At 47.4% G+C, this 22,969-nt stretch overlaps 1 protein-coding gene across 4 annotated transcripts in view; it reads right to left on the bottom strand.

Annotated features, from left to right (window-relative positions):
- Positions 1-22,969, bottom strand: part of LOC129137562 (uncharacterized) — a 61,228-nt gene that overhangs the window by 3,635 nt on the left and 34,624 nt on the right. The window contains exons 4-6 of one of the 4 annotated variants that reach the window (XR_010153129.1): positions 10,422-15,328; positions 6,894-6,922; positions 1,748-2,070 (exon numbers count right to left, since the gene is read on the bottom strand). The gene's annotated coding sequence lies outside the window, so the exon portion shown is untranslated. The other 3 variants (XR_010153132.1, XR_010153133.1, XR_010153130.1) reach the window with 3 other exon arrangements.

Raw genomic sequence — 22,969 nt, 5'->3', positions numbered from 1 at the left:
AAAAAAAGAAAAATGGCAGACAAGCCCTGAAACCAAAGGAGTGCTGCCAAGGGGCACTGGGGGCGCAGGTGCCAGCGCAACCCTTAGGGACAGACTGCGGGAAGAGAGGGCTTCAGCATCCCTCTACTGTTTGGGCAGCTGAAGAGAAGTCTAGGGAAGTCAGAGAAAACGCCCCAGAGCTGCCTCCAGCTTCCCTGGGAGTCCTCAGCAGGAGTGGGGAGGGGGCTATACTGAGCCAGGAGAGAACCCAGGCCCAGCTGTCCTTCTCAGCGCAGGGCAAACACTGGATTTCTTTAATCACACATCCAGGACCAAACTACGGTGGGAATAGAGTCTTCCAGCCACATAAGAAGATTCTTTACCCTAACAAATAATGTAAGCAGTAGAAATCGGGGTAGGGGGTAGGGGAAGGAAGGCATCACTTTATCTTCCATGACCCTGTGCTATCTAAAATAAAGGAAGTCCAGGCGACGTGGCTCATGCCTGTAATCCCAGCACTTTGGGAGGCAGAGACGGGCAGGTCGCCTGAGGTCAGGAGTTCGAGACCAGTCTGGCCAACATGGCAAAACCCTGTCTCTACTAAAAATACAAATATTAGCTGGGTGTGGTGGTACATACCTGTAATCCCAACTACTTGGGAGGCTGAGGCAGGAGAATCGATTGAACCCGGGAGGCAGAGGCTGCAGTGAGCTGAGATCACGCCACTGCACTCCAGCCAGGGAGACAGACTGAGACTCCATCTCAAATAAATAAATAAAATAAAACAAAATGCTGATTTTATTTTATTTTCCATTTTGTGGAGAATGGGATCTTGCTATGTTGGCCAGGCTCTCAAACTCCTGGGCTCAAGCACTCCTCCCGCCTCTGCCTCCCTAAGTGCAATGATTACAGGTCTGAGCCACCAAACCCAGCACTGTTGATTTTACATAATGTCACTAATTTATCAAGGTTTTTGTAATCTCTTATCTGAATCTTGGGGATTTTTTAAGAACTAATAGTTCTTGTCATTGTGAAACTGTTCTACTACATTTGGCATTCCATTATTATTTTTAACAATTAAAAAATATTTTTTGGCTGGGCGCGATGGCTCACGCCTGTAATCCCAGCACTTTGGGAGGCCGAGGTGGGCAGATCACAAGGTCAGGAGTTCGAGACCAGTCTGGCCAACATAGTGAAACCCCATCTGTACTAAAATACAAAAAATTAGCCAGGTGTGGTGGTGTGTGCCTGTAAGCCCAGCTACTTGGGAAGCTGAGGCAGGAGAATCACTTGAACCTGGGAGGCAGAGGTTGCAGTGAGCCGAGATTGTGCCATTGCACTCCAGCCAGGGTGACAGTGCGAGACTCTGTCTAAAAAAAAAAAAAAAATGCCGAATCTGGATGCACTGCCTATGAGTTAGCCCAGTTCCTCAAGGAGCAGTACATAAAAAATAAAAATAATAAAAAAAAACTTTTGCCAGCAACATCTGAGCTGAACTAAAATTTAAGTAAAATTAAAAGTTTACATTTCAATCATGTAGAATACGATCCCATTTTTATAAAATGGTGTTAGTTTATCTCTGGGAGTCCCTCAATCTATGTGCCCATCCATCCATTCATCCAATCTGCCGATCAGTCTGTCCTGTCATTCCGTGTGTGTGTGTGTGTGTGTGTGTGTGTGTGTGTGTGAGTGTGTGTGCATGAGAGAGAAAGAGAGGGGGAGAGAAATGGAGAGGCAGAGAGCAGAGGGATTCTGGAACACTCCTCACCAATGCTAATGCTTGCTGTTCATGGTGGTAGATTGTAAAGAAATCTGTTTAGGCCTGGTGCGGTGGCTCACGCCTGCAATCCAGCACTTTCAGAGGCTGAGGCAGGCAGATCACTTGAGGTCAGAGTTCGAGACCAGCCTGCCAACATGGTGAAACCCCATTTCTACTAGAAATAGAAAAATTAGCCGGCTGTGGTGGTGCTCGCCTGTAGTCCCAGCTACTCGGGAGGCTGAGGCAGGAGAATCGCTGGAACCTGGGAAGTGGAGGTTGCAGAGAGCTGAGATGGTGCCACTGCTTTCCAGCCTAGGAGCCAGAGTGAAACTCTACCTCAAAAAAAAAAAAAAAAAAAAAAAAGAAATCTGTTTAGAATAAGCAAGTATGGGTTCAATAAAAACCATAAAGTCATTATTTTAGAAAACAATAAAATTAATCCAATTGATGAAACAGAGAAGGAGATGGGCCTCATCCTAGAAGTGTTCGCCACGGAACACTGGGGTCCTAGGTTGTCTGGCACAGTCCTTTTATGACTCTTGTCCTGGAGTAATGATCAACGGTGCCACCTTTCTCTCTCAATACAGACTCGGTTTAGGGGGCATCATGGGAAGGGGAGGTGAAGGCACGCCGAGGCCGAGCTCCTCCAGCTACGCGGGGACACCAGCAGAAACGTCTCCTCTCCTGCTCCCCTCAGCCCCCATGAACGCGGCACATGGAGAGGGTGGCAGCCCAGGGGATGACATACTGGCTGAAGTGGGGAAAGTTCTAGAAGAAGGAAAGCGGGAGGAAGTCTTGGCTGGTCTAGGATGCATCAGTCAGGAAGACAACTGTTTCTTCCCCTCAGGGCAGGATTTCTCAGCTTTCTACTTAGTGAAGGAGAGTGCAGCATCTTTCTAAAATCCCGGTATTTGCCCCCAAATCTCTTATGAAACATCTACTTCAATAGGCATTGGGCCTGAGCCTAGAGGTTCCAAGGCAGATGGAAAATACAGGTGTCCCTAAACAGTCGCCTACAAGGCCTTTCTTTGGGGCCAATGGCCCTGTGATTAAGTTGGTGCCAAAGAGCCAATGACTGAAAAACTAGGGCTTACCGCAGTATAATGTTTGTTTCTAGCAAATGACACTCTGGCACACTCTCCAGTATTTTACTATATCGAGTTGCCAAGGGGCCACATCTCCAGCTTGCAGCTGAAACCCTGGGAGTTCTGGACAGCCAGGTCTCTGCAGATACCCTGAGGGCCAGGACTGGTGGTCAGCCCAGGACTACAGGTTTCTCGGGTGCCTTCCCGGGGCTGGGTCCAGGTGGCAACGACCGGGTCTGGGAGGGTCCTCTAGTTGGATTGTCCCTCTGCCCCTGACTTGCCCGAGCCTCACAGGACTCCTGAGGAGGGTCTGAGGGTGCTGACTGTGCCCTCCCATCAGACTGAACTCAGAAAGCCAGGGCAGCTCAAGCCAAAGCTGCCTCACCAGCAGCTGAAGACAGCGGCTCTGCAGAACTCTCCAGACCCCAGCCAACTGCCCCAGCCAGCTGCCCCTCAGGCTTCTGGAGCCCCCAGAGCCACACTGAACTTCAAGCATCAGTGGGTGGAGCTAAATAGAAGTCACTAGTCCCTTCTGCAGTTGCCATGAAGCAACTTACAGTAGACTCCAATGGCAGTTAACAATTGCAGGAGTTTCTTTGTAACTTGTCCCAGTGTAAATAAGGGTTAGTCCTAACAGTAAAACAAAATAAAACAAAACAAAAGAAAAAACCTTAGGGCTGGGCACAGTGGCTCAGGCCTGTAATCCCAGCACTTTGGAGGCCAAGGCAGGAGGATTGCTTGAGCTCAAGAGTTCAAGGCTGCAGTGAGCTATGATTGTGCCACTGCCCTCCAGCCTGGGTGACAGAGCAAGACCCTGGCTCAAAAGAAGGAAAAGAAAGAAAAAGAAAGAAAGAGAGAGAGAGAGAGAGAAAGAAAGAAAGAAAAGAAGAAAAGAAAGAAAGAGAGAGGAAGGAAGGGAAGGAGAGAGAGAAGGAAGGAAGGGAGGGAGGGAGGGAGGGAGGGAGGGAGGGAGGAAAGGGAGGGGAAGGGGAAGGTGAATGGGAAGGTGCCAGGAGCCGTGGCTCACGCCCGTAATCCCAGCACTTTGGGAGACCAAGATGGGCGGATTACCTGAAGTCAGGAGTTTGAGACCAGCCTAGCCAACGTGACAAAACCCTGTCTCTACCAAAAATAAAAAAATTAACCAGGTGTGGTGGCGTGCACCTATAGTCCCAGCTACTTGGGAGACTGAGGCAGGAGAATCACCTGAACCCAGGAGGCAGAAATTGCAGTGAGCCGAGATTGTGCCACTGCAACTCTAGCCTGGGCGACAGAGGGAGACTTCTGAAAAAGGAGAGAAGAGGGGAGGGGAGGAGAGGGGAGGGGAGGAGAGGGGAGAGGAGGGGAGGGGAGAGGAGGGGAGAGGAGGGGAGGGGATGGGAGGGGACGGGAGGGGACGGGAGGGGAAGGGAGGGCCCAGAGATCCCTAATTCCAAACTCTGAATCTAACTGTACAGCAATTCTAGAAGAGCCTAAGATCATAAAATCCTGAGCATCTAAGATGTGGGTTCTCCTTATTTGACCCCTCCCAGGTCAACATCCTTCTCCTAACCCAAGTGTCAGTCTCTTCCCTTGCCAGTGAAGTAGGGAAGAAGGCATGTACACACACACACACGCACACGCACACACACACACGTACATACCCCATGGGGGGGCAGAGGGTCACAAGCCCAGGAGGACGGGGCACAGCTCACCCCTGCCCCCCAGTGCCATGACAGGCTGGCTGTGCCCCTGCTACCAACAGCAGGCAGCTGGTCTTGCTCACTTTGTTCTGAACTTAGACACCTTCCTTCTGCTGTCTTTCATCCCGCGGCAATAGCGAAGAGATGAGAGTATAAAACAGAGATCCCTTTCATCTAGCATGACCCGTGCTGTTTGAAGGCAGAACTCAGCATTCAGAGAATGTTCCAGTGATTGACCCAGCAACACAGACAAGCCGTTTTCTGCTCTCTAGTCCACATACAAGGCAGCTCCTCCACTCCTGATGAGGAAGATGCCGGCCCCTCCCACTCCCCTGGGACCACTCTCGGGCCCCATCAGACCTGTGTCGGCTGAGCCCCTCCGTAGGCTGAGCCCTCCGTAGGCTGACCTGCTCTTCGCCGGATGGACTGCGCGCACTTACCTTCCCCCTCCCAGGGAAGCGAGGACTGAATGTGGCCCAATCTCTGGCTGAACTGAACGGCAGTGGACAAGCAGGTTTGACAGGCACATCCCACAGGAGCAGTGCCTTATATGGGGCTTCTATGAGCCATCGAAGCACCAGTACAGTCCCACAGCTGGACATTGCCGTAAGAACCACAGGGATGGCGGAGAACAGTCCGTGCATCTGGTCGACCCATAGAAGATGGTGATTGAGGGTGATTGAGGGGAAGGCTTCAGGGTTGGGGGCTGGGAATCCTCTCTCCTTTGTGAACGGTCACCCAGTTCATCATCATTTCTACCCTTGGGAAAATCCTACGAAGATCAGGATAAATTCTAGGGCCTTTCTTGGTTCTCACGATCCATTATTGGAAGTATCTGAATAATTCCAATAGATCCATCTCAAGTTAACATTTCATAACTATTGTTTAGATTTAGATGAAAGTCTTGGTCCTCCACGTTGAGATATGTCTAGAATCCGATCCATTCTCACCACCTGCACTGTGGTGCCCTGATCATGGCCCACCGGGACCTCTGCAATGGCTCCTAACTTCTTCCCACGCCCCCATCACCAGCGCTCAACACAGCAGGCAGAGAAGTCCTGCTAGAGCATGAGTCAGCTCCTGTCATTCCCTTCGGTGTACAGCTCCTGGAGTCCTCAGCGTGACCATGAGGCTCTGCTTATCAGGTCCTTGCTGACCTTATCTCTCTTTTACCTGCTCCAGACACACAGCCCGACAGTCTTGACAGTCCAGGCACACTTCTGCCCCAGGGCCTTTGCACCTGCTGTTCCCACTGCCTGGAACACTCTTTCCCATCCCTCCTTCCAGACTCTACTCAAATGCTACTTCCCAGATCATCCTACTTAAGTCCGTAGACCTCCCATCCTGGCCTTCACTCCCCTTCCCTGTTCCATCTTCTCTGTGGGAATACTGCCTTGACCTAATGTGTATTCTAGTTACGTGGCTTCCTGCCAGCCTCCCCACTCCACAGTAACCTACTGAGGACAATAATTCTTGTCTTTCTTGTTCCCTGCTGTGTCCCCACCCCTAGGGCTGTGATTTTCCACAAATATTGGTTGAGTGAATGAATAAACATTGGTTAGGGGCTTGGTTCCCAATGATGCAGACACTGAAAGAAGGGAAATTCACAGCTCCATGGCCTGAGAACCTTCAGGATTATCCTGCGGACAGTCAAAGATCGGCCTTCAAGGTCATGTAGCTCGTGGTGGCTGAGCAGTAGCTCCAACCCAAATCTCCTGGTGATGAGCCGGCTGAAGGCACAGCCAGTTGGGCAGAGCAAGTGAGAACACAGGCCGAGGCCAGGTGCAGACATGAACTCTCCAACCAGGGTTACAGCCCCACTGGGTGTCAGCTTCCCCTCGGGCAGTTCATTTAAGCCCCTAAGGCTCAGCTCTCATAGTTTCCTCCAGCAGACCTCATGATAAGCCCTCCCCCACAGTGGGAAAGCTTGCCAGCTCATCACACTGTGCCAGCCACACAGAGAATTCTAGTTACAGAAAACGCAAAGAAATGCCGCCATTCCCAGTAAAAGACGGGGGCAGAAGAATGCACTGGAGATGGGAGGAGCCTCCCTAAGAACAGAAATAGCCATAGAAATAGTCAAGGTGCAGCCATAGAAAGGAATGAAGGGCCTTTGCAGAGACATGGATGAAGCTGGAAGCCATCATTCTCAGCAAACTCACATGGGAACGGAAACCCAAACACTGCATGTTCTCACTCATAAGTGGGAGCTGAACAATGAGAACACATGGACACAGGGAGGGGAACAACACACACTGGGGCCTATGGTAGGGGGAGTGGAGGCGGAGCATCAGGACAAATAGCTAATGCACGTGGGGCTTAAAACCTAGGAGATGGGTTGACAGGTGTAGCAAACCACCATGGCACACGTCTACTTATGTAACAAACCTGCACATTCTGCACATGTATCCCGGAACCTAAAATAAAATAAAATAAAAAGAAACAGTCAAGGAAGCCACAACCCTGAAGGACCCTGTGTTTTCTAAGGTCAAAAACCATATCTTAGGCTAGGTGCAGTGGCTCACGCCTGTAACCCCAGTGCATTGAGAGGCTGAGGAGGGAGGATTGCTTGAGGCCAAGAGTTCGAGACCAGCCTGGGCAACACAGGAAGACCCTGTCTCTACAAAAAATAATTTAAAAAGCCGGGTGTGGTGCAACATGCCTGTGGTCCCAGCTACTCCGGAGGCTGAGGAGGGAGGATCACTTCAGCCCAGGAGGTAGACGCTGCAGTGAGCCGTGGTTGCACCACTGCACTCCAGCCTGGGCAACAGAAGGAGACCCTGTCTCAAACAAAACAAAACAAAACGTATCTGAATCACTATGGCATCTTCAGGAGGGCCCCACTGGCAGGTCATCTGTATCACACAGAATTGCAGCTGCATACACATGTCCAGAGCCAATAAAGCAGCACCTCTAGTAATCCGGCCAGGTTAGGTTAGGGTATCCCTGGAAAAACTCAGAAGGGGGACCTGGGGGACAGGGGCCAGCAGGCACCAGGACGGCACCACCCAGGGGCTCTGTGCCCTGTGGCAGTGATCAGTGAAGAAACGGACATGTGCCAGACTTGGGCCAGCTGAAGAGCTCCTCTGGGCACTTTTTTTTTTTTTTTTTGAGACAAGTCTCACTCTGTCACCCAGGCTGGAGTGCAGTGGCTTGACCTCAGCTCACTGCAGCCTCCACCTCCCAGGTTCAAGTGATTCTCCTGCCTCAGCCTCCCGTGTAGCTTGGATTACAGCTATGTGCCACCATGCCCAGCTAATTTTTGTATTTTTAGTAGAGACGGGGTTTCACCATGGTGGCCAGGCTGGTCTTGAACTCCTGATCCCAAGTGATCTGCCCACCTTGGATTCCCAAAGTGCTGGGATTACAGGCATGAGCCACCACGTCTGGCCTCCTCTCGGCACTTTATTCATCCATAGAATGTAGGGAGTTGGGGAAAAGCTTTGCCTTGAAATCATGATGTTGGCACCAGATGAAGATGGAGGTGTGAGGCCCTAGAAGAATAAAAATCAGACCCTCACAAGAAAACCCCAAGATCAGGAGTTTAGGTTGATTGAGGAAGGGAGCCTCTACCTGACTCCCCTGCCACAGGTGGAGGTAAATAAAGGGTCAGGGTGTATAAACAGGGAGCGACTCCCCTGCCACAGGTGGAGGTAAATAAAGGGTCAGGGTGTATAAACAGGGAGCGTATGCGTGTTCACTCTTGTACCTGGGGGCTGGGAGGATTCCAGGACTTCTTCCAAGACATTTGAAACAGGTCCTCAACATCCTGGCTGGAGACCAGAGTAGGCGTCTCTGGCTGGGTGGCTCTGCAGCGTGGCTGGCTGTGGATGAGGATGAGTGGCAGCAGAGACCTCACGCCCACCTCTGGGCCGCAACAGTGCGTGCAGTGGGCTGGGTGGGGAATGGCAGGAAGCAGCTATTTCCATAAGAGCTGGTAAAACTGGTCACTCCTGTTGTGTTTTACAACTGCCTACCTGACAGCTCCACTTGGATGTCTAGACACCTCAAATATAACCCAGCTAAGTCACATCTATTGACTTTTCTCTTTTTCATTTTAAATATTGAGGCGAAATTCACACAACATAGAATTAACCATTTACAAATTTTTTTTTTGAGATGGAGTCTCGCTCTGTCGCCCAGGCTGGAGTGCAGTGACGCGATCTCGGCTCACTGCAAGCCCCACCTCCCGGGTTCACGCCATTCTCCTGCCTCAGCCTCCCGAGTAGCTGGGACTACAGGCGCCCGCCACCACGCCCGGCTAATTTTTTGTATTTTTAGTAGAGATGGGGTTTCGCCGTGTTAGCCAGGATGGTCTCGATCTCCTGACCTCATGATCCCCCCACCTCGGCCTCCCAAAGTGCTGGGATTACAGGCGTGAGCCACCATGCCCGGCCACAAAAAAATTTTTTTAAGATACAGGGTTTTGCTCTGTTGCCCAGGCTGGACTGCAGTAGTGTGATCATAGCTCACTTCAGCCTCAAACTCCTAGGCTCAAGTAATCCTCCTGCCTCAGCCTCCCAAGTAGTCGGGATTAAAGGCATGTGCCACCACATTCAGCTAATTAAAAAAAATTTTTTTTTGTAGAGATGGGGTCTTGCCATATTGCCCAGGCTGGTCTCAAATACCTGGCCTCAAGCGATCCTCCTGTCTCAGTCTTTCAAAGTACTGGAATTACAGGTGCATGCCACCATGCCTGGCTAATTATTTTATTTTATTTTTTCTAAAGATGGGGGTCTTGCCATGTTGCCAAGGTTGGTCTTGAACTCCCGACCTCAAGTGATCCACCCACCTTGGCCTGGGATTACAGGTGTGAGCCACAATGGCTAGCCAAAATTACCATTTTTAAAATGAACAATTCAGGCCAGGTGCGGTGGTTCACCTGTGGTTCACACCTATAATCCCAGCACTCTAGGAGGCCAAGGTGGGCAGATCACCTGAGGTCAGAAGTTCGAGACCAGCCTGGCCAACATGGTGAAAACATCTCTACTAAAAACACAAAAATTAGGCTGGGTGCGGAGGCTCACGCCTGTAATCCCAGCACTTTGGGAGGCTGAGGTGGGTGGATCATGAGGTCAGGAGATGGAGACCATCCTGGCAAACTCGGTGAAACCCCGTCTCTACTAAAAATACAAAAAATAGCCGGGCATGGTGGCGGGCACCTATAGTCCCAGCTACTCGGGAGGCTGAGGCAGGAGAATGGCGTGAACCCGGGAGGCGGAGCTTGCAGTGAGCCAAGATCGCGCCACTGCACTCCAGCCTGGGCGAGAGAGCTAGACTCTGTCTCAAAAAAAAAAAGAGAAAAAAACATGAAAATTAGCTGGGCTTGGTGGCAGGTGCTTGTAATCCCAGCTACTCATGACGCTGAGACAGGAGAATCGCATGAACCCTGGAAGTGGAGGTTGTAGTGAGCCAAGATCTCACCATGGCACTCCAGCCAGGGTGACAAGAGTGAAACTCTGTCTTAAAAAGATAAATAAAATAAAATAAAATAAAATAAAATGAACAATTCAAGCCGGGCATGGTGGCTCACACCTGTTATCTTAGAACTAGAACTTTGGGAGGCCGAGCTGGGAGGATTGCCTGAGCTCAGGAGCTCGAGACCAGCCTGGGCAACATGGCAAAACCCCGTCTCTAATAAAAATACAAAAAAATTAGCCAGGGGTGGTGGTGCACGCCTGTAATGCCAGCTACTGGGGAGACTGAGGCAGGAGAATTGCTTGAACCTGGGATGCGGAGGTTGCAGTGAGCCAAGACCACGCCACTGTACTCCAGCCTGGGTCACAGAGTGAGACTCCGTCAAACAAACAAACAAACAAAAAACACAATTCAGTGGCATTTAGTAAATATACAACATTGTGTGACCACTATATCTAGTTTCAAAACATTTTTACCACCCAAAAAGAAACCACACACCCGTTAAGCAGCTCCTAGTCCGAGGCAACCACCAATCTGCTTTCCATCTCTGGATTTGCCTGTTCTGCACATTTCATATACGTGGAGTTGTGTAATATGTGGCCTCTTGCATTGGTGTCTTCCCGTCTGCATGATGTTTTGAGGCTCTTCCATGTCATAGCCTGTGTCAGTGCCTTGTCCTGGATGTGGCCATATCATATTCCAATGTGTGAACGCCGTGCGTTGTTGATTCATTTGTCTGTTCATGGCCATCGGGCTCTCGTGAATGCTGCTGTTGTAACCGTGCAGTGGGTTCATTTATCCCACTTCCCAGATAGAGCCAATTTATCAAGACAGGGGAATCGAAATAGAGAAAGAGTTTAATTCATGCAGAGCTGGCTGAACAGGAGACTGGAGTTTTATTATGACTCAAACCAGCCTCCCCAGAATTCGGAGGCTAGGATTTTTCAAGGATAGTTTGGGGGCCCCGGGAATGAGTGCTGCTGGTTGGTTGCAGATGCAATGACAAGGGTGACAGTCTTCTTCTGGGTGAGGCCACAGGACACATTGGCAGGTCCAGGTGGACCCATCATCTGTCAGAAATGCAAAACCCTGGCCGAGCGCAGTGGCTCACGCCTGTAATCCCAGCACTTTGGGAGGCCAAGGCAGACAGATCACAAGGTTGGGAGATCAAAAATATCTTGGCCAACATGGTGAAACCCCATCTCTACTAAAAAATAAAAATAAAAAATTAGCTGGGCATGGTGGCACACGCCTGTAATCCCAGCTAATCTGGAGGCTGAGGCAGGAGAATCATTTGAACCCGGGAGGCAGAGGTTGCAGTGAGCCGAGATCGGGCCACTGCACTCCACCCTGGGCAACAAGAGCAAAACTCCATCTCAAAAAAAAAAAAAAAAAAAACAAGAAGAAGAAGAAGAAATGCAAAATCCTGAAAAGACATCTCAAAAAGCCAATCTTAGATTTATGTGTACACATCAGCAGAACTCAGGCTCCTCTCATCCTCCTAACTTGGTAGACTTTCATTAGCCTTACGATGACAGTTTAGTTTTGGAGAAGGGCTATTATCGTTTAAACCACAAACTAAATGTCTCCCAAAGTGAGCTTGGCACAAGCCCAGTTTGGAGGTTAAAGACAAGATGAGGCGTTTCGCTGGAGCCCATGAGGTTGAGGCTGCAGTGAGCTATGATTGCACCACTTCACTCCAGCCTGGGCTACTCAGTGAGACCCTATCTCTTAAAAAAATTAAAACAACAACAAAAACAAACAAACAAAACAACCAAACTGCACACTTTGGATTCCATGTGGGATTAACAATGGAAGCTACTCCATTTTGGAGTCTGGTATTTAAAATTCTCACTGCGGCTTGGGTTTGCCTCCTGATCAGAGAATCAGTCCCTGCTGGCTTCCATTTATTGATCCTTATCCCTTCCATGAACAGCTTTTGATTTCCTGCCTTCTGTCTTTGGGACACAGGGCTTTTGGACCCTTATGTGCAGGTGGTCAGCTGAGAAGCTGAGACCCTAGAGAATACAGCTGAACAGAAATGTGAGTTAGACTCCACTTGTGGCTAGTGAAACTTCACTTTCTTTGAGCTGTCTTTGGGATGGGTCTGGGACTTATACAAAAAGAATTATCAGCTGTTTGGCCCAGCTAAAATCTGGTAACAAGAGATTTGAAAGGATTTTTTGGGGGGCAGGGGGGACAGAGTCTCACTCTGTCAACCAGGCTGGAGTACAGTGGCACAATCTCAGCTCACTGCGAGCTCCGCCTCCTGGGTTGAAGCAATTCTCATGCCTCAGCCTCCCGAGTAGCTGGGATTAAAGGCATGCACCACCATGCTTGGCTAAGTTTTGTATTTTTGGTAGAGACGGGGTTTCACCACGTTGGCCAGGCTGGTCTCGAACTCCTGGCCTCAAGTGATTCGCCCACCTTGGCCTCCCAAAATGCTGGAGTTACAGGCATGAGCCACTGTGCCCAGCCAATTCCTTCTCTTTTTTTTTTTTTTTTTGAGACAGAGACTTGCTCTGTCGGCCAGGCTGGAGTGCAGTGGCACGATCCTGGCTCACTACAACCTCCGCCTCCCAGGCTCAAGCAATTCTCCTGCCTCAGCCTCCAGAGTAGCTGGAATTACAGGCGTCCGCCAGCATGCCTGGCTAATTTTTGTATTTTTAGTAGAGAGGGGTTTCACCTTGTTGGCCAGGCTGGGCTCAAACTCCTGACCTCAGGTAATCCGCCCACCTCGGCCTCCCAAAGTGCTGGGATTACAGGCGTGAGCCACCATGCCCGACCGATTCCCTCTCTTTTTAGACCACACGGGGTAACTTCCTGACATTGCCATGGCATTTGTAAACCATCATGGCGCTGGTAGGAGTGTCATTTTGCATGCTAACACATTATAATTAGCATATAATGAGCAGGGAGGACAGGCAGAGGTCACTTCCATCGCCATCCTGGTTTTGGTGGGTTCTGGCTGGCTTCTTCATCGCATCCTGTTTCATCAGCAAGGTCTTTGTGACCTATATTTTGTGCCAACCTCCTATCTCATCCTCTGACTAAGAATGTCTAACCTCCTGGGAATGCAGCCCAGTGGGCCTCAGCCTTATTTTACCCGGACCCTGTTCAAGATGGAGTCACTCTGGTTTGAACGCCTCTGACACCGCTGTTCACTTAATTTAAAAAAAATTGTTCTCCCGTATACTTTTACTCTGCCCCACTCCTGCTTCCGCTGCCATATTCAGTACCATGTAAAGAGATCTAGAGATTTCTAATGACCCAAACCCCTTAAGGAACTCAGAAAAAAAAGATGCCACTCACCGTTGGTTGGAGGGCTTCTGCTTTCCTTGTGGAGTTTCAAGCGCCACATGGAGAGTCTCCTGAGGTCTAACGCTCCGCTCTCTTTTGCACAGTATTACCCGATTTCTTTGGCTTTTCGGAGATACCAAAAATGGCCCTGTATTGTGAGAAAACTTGACCGTGGCTTGCGTAATGGTTAGGCAAGAGATACAGTTTTAGAGGTGGCTGATGGCAGTTGCTTACAGAAAATGGTTATTACTACAGGGGATGACAAAAAGCATGGTTTGGGGCACCAATGAGGTGGGAAATCAGCCGGATTTGTTTTCTGAGCACCGGTAATGACCCTGCTGGTCAAAGCAGGATGCAAACTGGGTGCAGTGGCTCTTGCCTATAACCCCAGAATTTTGGGAGGCTGCAAAAGGAGGATCACTTGAACCCAGGAGTTTGAGACCACCCTGGGCAACATAGTGAGACCCCCGTCTCTACAAAAAATTAAAAAATTAGCCAAGCATGGTGGCATGTGCTTGTGGGCCCAGGTACTTGGGAGACTAAGGCAGGAGGATTGCTTGAGCCCAGGAGGTCAAGGCTGCAGTAGGCCATGATTGTACCACTGCGATCCAGCCTGGGCAATGGAGCGAGACCCTATCTCAAAAAAAAAAAAAAAAAAAAAAAGCAGGCTTAAATAAAAAAAAAAAAAACCACCTGAAACCAGCAGATGGAAAGAAAAGTGACCTCCAGTTGCCCTCACTGCTCATCAGCATGAAGACCTTCCTTACGGCACTATGACAGCCTATAAATGCCATGGCAATACCCTATATGGTTCCAGAACTCCCCTACTTCTTTTCTAGAAAATTCAGAATAGCCCACCCCTTGATTAGCATATAATTAAGACCGGGTGTCATTGTGGCTAGCCAGTGCTCCCTTGTTGCAGCTGTGGCTGCCCCTGCTGCTGCTGCTGCTCCTCCTCCTGCTGCTGTTTACTGCTACTCTGGCCTCTCCCTGTGGGTTAGCCCTGCTCTTAAATTATTTCCTGAGCAAAGCCAAGAACTCTCTCAGGCTAAGCCCCAATTTTGAGGTGTGCCTGTGTTACCTAGAGGCTATGAAAACACAGCCCACCAAGGGATACGACTCCACGGACGATAGGCTGGCCACAGATTGGGATAACTGGCTTTGTTTCCGAGTACCCCCATTTTTCTAAAAGATATTTAATTATATTTTTCTCTCTTTTTTTCTCCTTTTCCCAGTTCCTGACTTCCTACTTAGCCCTTTAGGTATGCAAATCTAGCCTTTTCTCCCCTCCTTCACCAGACAGTCCCTCGAGATCCCCTGGCAAGTGCATCTAACTCCTGGAGAGTTAACAGTTGATTTACAGACCAAAGCATGCCTGCTATGGAACTCCCCCATCAGGGGGTGGCCTGGAGAGATAATGGTCTGCCCACAAAAGTGCCAGCAGTCACAAGCTCGACCACCTGATAGATAAGGCACTGGAGCTAGCATGAACCCACTCCTGCCCCTGCTCACTTCCTCCCCTGTCTTTTAGAAGTGCCCACTTTCAGTTCCAAAAGCAAAGTGGGACAGCTAAATGCAAGACAGATGCCTGTGCCACTTCCCCAAGCTAGCTTTGGAATAAATAACCTTATTTGTGCCAGACCTCATTCTAAATAATTGGACTCTGCAAGTGGCCAGCAACTAACCTACTCTACTGTTGAGTTAGAGCTCTGGGTTGCCCACCAGCCTCCAGGGAATGTCCTTACAATGAAATGCACTGTGGGGAGCATCACACCATCCCGTCCCATGACGAAATGAAATGCACTGTGGGGGTATTGCCCGGTCCAGTCCTGTGCTGAAATCAAATGCACTGTGGAGGCACTGCACTGTCCAGTCCCATGACAAAATGTAATGCACTGTGGGAGCATCACGCCGTCCAGTCCCGTGCTGAGATGAAATGTACCGTGGGAGCATCATGTCGTCCAGTCCCGTGCCGAGATGAAATGCACCGTGGGAGGATCACACCGTTCAGTCCTGTGAGGAGATGAAATGTACCGTGGGAGCATCACGCCGTCCAGTCCCGTGCCGAGATGAAATGCACCGTGGGAGGATCACACCGTTCAGTCCTGTGAGGAGATGAAATGTACCGTGGGAGCATTGCACCGGCCAGTCCCACACTGCTCTCTTCTTTCTGGGACCCAGGATTTGGTGTAAAAATGGGATCTTTGATTTTGGAGGATCTGTGCTCTGCCTTCCAGCTGTGCCTGCTTTATGCGTATTTAAAGATTAGGCCCTAAAAACACCATGCTTTCTTTCCCCTTTTCATTAAAGGGCTCTACTCTTCAGGGTAATCTAATTTATCTAGTCATCTAATTAAGAAACAGGCCCTCTCCCTCTCCCTCTCCCTCTCCCCACGGTCTCCCTCTCCCTCTCTTTCCACAGTCTCCCTCTGATGCCAAGCCGAAGCTGGACCGTGCTGCCGCCATCTCTGCTCACTGCAACCTCCCTGCCTGATTCTCCTGCCTCAACCTGCCGAGTCATGTTTTTGGAGATGAAAATTTACAGTTCCTTCACAATTGTTTAGGGCATGAAACAGTTAAGAGATTAATAGTCTGAAGTGAGGGAGAGAAACTATATGAAAAATGGCAAATGAAGAATCTTATGAGTCTATAAGATCTGCTTGTGTTTGTGTGTTTGTATGTCTATGTGTTTATGTATGTCATGTGTATGTCATGTTTCACTACCAAAATACATGAAAGAGCTCTAATTAATTGGCTTAAGGAAAAGGTAAGCACTTAAATCAAATATTTTATCAGAAAAACAGAAACGTTAACTCAAATGAGTTCTAGTTCAGGTGACTCTAGCAATCTTTGGTAAATAGGGTTCTAAACTATTGGTAAAACAGGATAGTAAAATGTCTTCAGAATTTAACTTAGACATTTTTGTCTAAGTCTAATGGTCTGTTTGTTTGGTCAGATTCTGTCACCTAAATGTTTTAAAGTCATAAAACTGTTGCTTATTATTTTAATTTTTTGAAACAGAGTCTTTTTCTGTCACCCAGGTGAGAGTTCAGTGGTGAGATCTTGGCTCACTGCAATCTTTGTTTCCTGGGCTCAAGCAATCGTCCCACCTCAGCCATGTGGAGGCATAGCTGCAGGCACTGTCCTTTGTCCTGGACTCTGCATCCAGCACATTATTAAAATTGCTGACCTTCCAGGTTTTTCTCTAAAAATAAGTGTTACTAAGAGTTCACATCATAATTAATATATGTAATTAAAACTCCAGCCTGGGCTACACAGTGAGACTCCGTCTCAAAAATAAATAAATAAATAAAACTACTAGATAGAAGAAAAACATTTCTATGTGCAAAATATATGAGGAAAGTAAAACGTGTTTTTAGTAAAGGAGGTTATAAGAAGCCATACCATTGTAGTTTTTGTTAAAGGATATTAATTTTGCCTAGTTAAGTTTTACACTGAGGGAATTTAAAAATGATAGATAAAACTAAATGTATATAGAAAGTTGAAAAAGAAAATGGAAAATTGTCAAAGCTTATAAAAGGTTTATAAAAATCTTGTGGTCAAACTGGTTAAGAATGGATGGATTTGTTTATAAAATTTTATTAAAATTAGCTTCATTATTAATAAATACTAATGCAAATGTAAAATTTGGTTTCCTTTTTGGAACAAAATTTTTGTGTAATAAGAGTACAAGATGTCTGTTTACTTTTTGAGTAAACTTCAAAAAACAAAACAAAATAGGTGAGGGAGGCAGACAGATTCAGTGGCCTCATGCTGTATTTATTAGTTTTTTGGCTTTTGAATTTTTTTTGAGATGGAGTCTTGCTCTGTCACCCAGGCTGGAGTACTGTGGCATAATCTTGGCTCACTGCAACCTCCACCTCCCAGGTTCAAGTGATTCTCCTGCCTCAGCCTCCTGAGTAGCTGGGATTACAGGCATGCACCACCACGCTTGGCCAATTTTTGTAATTTCAGTAGAGATGGGGTTTTGCCCTGTTGCCCAGGCTGGTCTCGAACTCCTGACCTCAGGTGATCCACTGGCCTCAGCCTCCCAAAGTGCCGGTATTACAGGCATGAGCCACCGTGCCCAGCCTGAATTTATTAGGTTTATGATTGTTTGGGAAACTGACTCTATTAAAGAGTATATAATTTTTGCTTTTTGAAGTATTTCAATTATCATTGTGGCTCAATGACCATTTTACAGTGACCTGTGATCCTATTTTGTGATATGAAGTGTTTTAAACCTTTGATATTTGACAAACTATTTTCTTTTGAGCTATTTATAGCTTTTAACAATTGAGTGAAGTATATTCTTGTGAGCAAAATTTGAAGCATATTTCTTTCTCTTCATCTGATGTCTCCAAGTTTGAAAACTATTTGTGAGTAGTCCTAATTTATGGCAATATAGTTATTTGCATAAGGTCAGTAAGAATCTGTTGTCTTTCATAACAGGACACAGTTGGACACACTGATTATTTTACCAAGGCATTGACTAGAATGGCATATTTTAGATATGACTGGACTGTTTTGAGGAATTGAGGTTAACTTATAGAGCTGAAAAAAAGACAGTTGAAAGACTGGCCTGGTACCTTGACTCAGTGGTTCCCCTGCAAGCTCCCTGACCTGTGTTAAGTAAAGAATGTCATTTTGTGATTAGGCCCAGGAATCTCAAAATATATTTTGAGACCTCTAGAATAAGTCATCCAACTTATACAGGTATGTGTAGGCTCAGATAAATCCTCGGCTTGGCTCCCAACTCATACAGGTATCTGTAGACACAGATAAATCCTTGGCTTGTTTCCCAACTCATACAGGTATCTGCAGGCACAGATAAATCCTTGGCTTGGCTCAAGAGGCTTTTACAAAGTCTGACCTTGGCCAGTCATGGTAGCTCAAGCCTGTAATCCCAATACTTTGGGAGATCAAGGCAGGAGGATTGCTTGAGGCCAGGAGTTCAAAACCAGACTGTGCAACATAGTAAGACTCCATCTCCCAAAACAACAACAACAACAACAACAAAGCCCAGTGTAATGATATGTTTCTCTCATCCAAGCTACTTGGGAGACTGAGGTTGGAGGACCACTTGAGCATAGGCGTTCAAGGTCATTGTGAGCTATGATCACACCACTACACTCCAGCCTGGGCAACAGAGTGAGACCCTGCATCAAAAATAAATAAGGCCAGGTGCAGTGGCTCATGCCCGTAATACCAGCACTTTGGGAGGTTGAGGTGGGCAGATCTCCTGAGGTCAGGAGTTTGAGACCAGTCTGAGCAACATGGCAAAACCCTATCTGTACCAAAAATACAAAAAATACTCAGGTGTGGTGGCATGCGCCTGTAGTCCCAGCTACTTGGGAGGTGGAGGTGGGAAGATCACTTGAGCCTGGGAGGCAGAGGTTGCAGTAAGCTAAGATCGTCCCACTGCACTCCAGCCTGGGTGACAGAGTAAAACTCTGTCTAAAAGAGAGAGAGACAGAGAGATTAAATAAATAGTCTAACCTTATAAAAAGTTCCAGCAAAAGCAACTTAAAAGAGCCTATATGGCCAATTACTATTTTTACTATACTTTATGCAAATAATCGGGCCAAGTGTAATAAGACTAAAACTTATTTTACCAATATATTGGTCTTACTATGATTTCTTCTTGATAACAATGGGAAACTGGAGACAGAAAAATTAGGTTTCAAAAGAAAACTACAGGCTGGGTGGGAGGATTGCTTGGGGCCCAGAAGTTCAATACCAGCTTGGGTGACATAGCAAGACTTCTTCCCTACAATAATTTTTTTTAAGAAAGAAAGAATACTATAGTACACTTGTTGTTAGTTTCCAGCCTTGTCCATTGTTTTTTCAGTTTTTATTATTTTCTACAATTTGTGATGAATCCTCCATTCTTATCTGGCTACAAATCTCCAAACTAACATTTTCAAAATCTTCTTCCATCTTTCTGATGTGGACTGAATGAAATTGCTACCACATTTTCCCTGAGGCCTTGCAAGCTGAAGCTCATACTATCAGGGGAACCAGCCTCCAATGAATATTTCAATGTAGGTTCTTTTCTATTTTCCCTAAGTATTGGCTGGTCTGAGAAATAAAGAGAAAGAGTACAAAAGACAGAAATTTTACAGGTGGGCCTCTGGGGGTGACATCACCTATTGGTAGATTCCGTGATGCTCCTTGAGCCCCAAAACCAGAAAGATTTTTATTAGGGATTTCAAAAGGGGAGGGGGTACGAACAAGGAGTAAGTCACAAAGATCACATGCTTCAAAGGGCAATAACAGATCACAAGGGCAGAAGGGCAGAGCAAGATCACAAGGCCAGGGTGAAATCAGAATTACTGATGAGGTTCCATGTCCCACTGGGCACGCATTGTCTTGACAAACATCTTAACAGGAAACAGGGTTTGAGAGCAGACAACCGGTCTGACTACAATTTGCCAGGCTGGAATTTCCTAATCCTAGCAAGTCTGAGGGCACTACAGGAGACCAAGGTGTATTTCATCCCTTATCTTCAACCACATAAAACAGACACTCCCAGAGTGGCCATTTTAGAGGCCTCCCCCTGGGAATGCATTCCTTTTCCAGGGTTATTCCTTGCTGGGAAAAGAATTCAGCAATATTTCTCCTATTTGCTCTCTGCAAGAAGAAAAATACGACTCTGTTCTGCCCAGCCCCGCAGGCAGTCAGACCTTATGGTTATCTTCCTTGTTCCCTGAAAGTCACTGTTATCCTGTTCTTTTTGAGGATGCCCAGATTTCGTATTGTTCAAGCACACGTTTTACAATTTGTGCAGTTAACGCAATCATCACAGGGTCCTGAGGGGACATTCATCCTCAGCTTATGAAGATGATGGGATTAAGGGATTAAAGTAAAGACAGGTATAGGAAATTATAACAGTATTGATTGGGGAAGTGATGTCCATGAAATCTTCACAATTTATGTTCAGAGACTGCAGTAAAGATAGGCGTAAGAAATTATAAAAGTATTAATTTGGGGAATTAATAAATGTCCATGAAATCTTCACAATTTATGTTCTTCTGCTGTGGCTTCAGCTGGTCCCTCCATTCAGGGTCCCTGGCTTCCTGCAACAGGCTGAAGTTTTTCTTTTAGGTTAAAATAGAGATAAGATTGATCAAACAGACTCTTTGTGGCAATAAGATACCAAATTATAAACAAGACCTAAGGCCATGGCAGGCAAAGGCTGATTCACACCCTACTAACCATAAACCCTTGTCAACCTTTTTTTTTTTTAATTAACCTGGTACAAGGTGGCTTCCTTTCCAAACTGGTTCTGGATGAGCACACATGACAGAATGGAAATCAAAATATTTTTCTGTGAAATATATTTCTTTGACATATTTTGGAATGGCACTGCAAAGCTGTCTTTCGGCTGGGCGCGGTGAACTCACGCCTGTAATCCCAGCACTTTGGGAGGCTGAGGCAGGTGGATCATAAGGTCAGGAGATTGATACCATCCTGGCTAACGCGGTGAAACCCCGTCTCTACTAAAAAATACAAAAAAATAGCTGGGCATGGTGGCAGGCGCCTGTAGTCCCAGCTACTCGGGAGGCTGAGGCAGGAGAATGGCATGAACCTGGGAGGCGGAGCTTGCAGTGAGCCAAGATTGTGCCACTGCAGTCTAGCCTGGGCAACAGAGCGAGACTCCGTCTCAAAAAAAAAAAAAAAAAAAAGCTATCTTTCGTGGGGGAAATTAATTTGCATCTGTAGAGAATGTCCACTAACATATCCAGGCCTTGCCTGGATCTAGGAGAGATTTGCTGACAGCTTGACACCTTTAAAGTCTGAAAAGAGACATTTGCCATCCATTTTCTCGGAGGGATGCTAGAAACCTATGAGGCTTTCATTTACATAAGAAGGGCCTTCATCCCCACAACTGCCTTAACTCAAGCATTCTTTTCTACTTACTTCAGGTCTTTAGACGGTAGCTTAACTCTTTTTGACTCCCCCAAAACGTAATATAAATAATAGCTTAACTCTCTCAAATGGCAAGTAAAGAATCTGTAAAACCCACGTATGACTTGTAAGCCCCTGCTCTGGGATATCCTGCCGTTCAGGCTGAACCAAACGTATACCTTCCATGCACTGACTTACATCTTTGCCTGTAACTCCTGTTTACCTAAAATGTATAAAAGTAAACTGTTACCAGCCAGGCACAGTGGCTACTGCCTGTAATCCCAGCACTTTGGGAGGCCAAGGCAGGTAGATCACCTGAGGTCAGGAGTTTGAGACCAGCGTGACCAACATGGTGAAACCCCATCTCTACTAAATACAAAAAATTAGCCAGGCGTGGTACTGCACGCCTGTAATCCCAGCTACTTGGGAGCCTGAGGCAGGAGAATCGCTTGAACCTGGGAAGCAGAGGTTGTGGTGAGCTGAGATTGTGCCACTGCACTCCGGCCTGGGCAACAAGAGTGAAACTCCATCTCAAAAAAAAAAAAAAAAAAAAAAGGAAACTGTCTCACGTGTCCTTGTGAAGAGACCACCAAACAGGCTTTGTGTGAGCAACACGGCTGCTTATTTCACCTGGGTGCAGGCAGGCTGAGTCCAAAAAGAGAGTCAGCAAAGGTGGTGGGATTATCATTAGTTCTTATAGGTTTTGGGATAGGCGGTGGAGTTAAGAGCAATGTTTTGGAGGGCAGGGGGAGGATCTCACAAAGTACATTCTCAAGGGTGGGGAGAATTACAAAGAACCTTCTTAAGGGTGGGGGAGATTATAAAGAAACTTCTTCAGGGTAGGGGAGATTACAAAGTACATTGATCAGTTAGTGTGGGGCAGAAACAAATCACAATGGTGGAATGTCATCAGTTAAGGCTATTTTCACTTCCTTTGTGTATCTTCAGTTGCTTCAGGCCATCTGGATGTATATGTGCAGGTCCCTGGGGATATGGTGGCTTAGCTTGGGCTCAGAGGCCTGACAGAAACTGTTACCTGGGTACCTTGTGACCACTTAAGGCTTTTTGGGTTTGTGTTTTTTCCAGGCCACAGTCACTTCTACTGGTTCAGAATAACCCTCTTGAAAACATTTTTACAGGGTTTGGTTTTTCTGTTAACACTGCACATGTGCTAGACTCTGACCAGCCAGTGCAGGGTCTGAGAGTCAAGACAGCAGTGAGGTGAGTTCAGGCAGCGTTCAGCAAGGTGCCTTGCCCCAGCCAGTTGGGTTTAGGCAGGGCTGTGCCTAGAAATGAACAGTGTTCACCCTTTAATACCTACGGATGGGTGGAGACTTCTGGCAAGAAGTCACTTTTAGGGGATGGCCCCTTGGATCAGATCGAGGTCACTTCTATCTAGGACATCAACTCCTGCAGTGATGAGTTACAGGAACCCAGTGCAGCCCAGCAGCACTGCCCCTGAGCCTCCTGGGCAAGAAGAGCCACCTCACCCTTTTCTACCTGATTCCTGGGAGCCGATGAAGGTAAAGGAAAAGCGACAGGTCGGCTCTGGAGGGTGGCAGACCACCGGGCTGTTCCCATTGTCACAGGGCAAACCCCCAAAGTAGGACTCAGCCTGTGAGACCACGTGGGTTCCTGGCTTCCCACGGGAAGGAACTCAAAAGTGAGCCAACGGAATGAAATGAAAACAGGTTTATGAAGGAAGTAAAGGAATAAAAGCGTGACTACGTCATAGGCAGAGCAGCCCTGAGGGGTGCCAGTTGGCTTTTATGGTAGGTAATTTCTTAATCGTATGCTAAAAAGGGGTGGACTGTTCATGAGTTTTCCGGGAAAGGG

The sequence above is a fragment of the Pan troglodytes genome, chromosome 19, assembly GCF_028858775.2.
Source record: "Pan troglodytes isolate AG18354 chromosome 19, NHGRI_mPanTro3-v2.0_pri, whole genome shotgun sequence".
Lineage (NCBI taxonomy): Eukaryota > Metazoa > Chordata > Mammalia > Primates > Hominidae > Pan > Pan troglodytes.
This window is presented reverse-complemented; position numbering and strand designations above follow the sequence as displayed.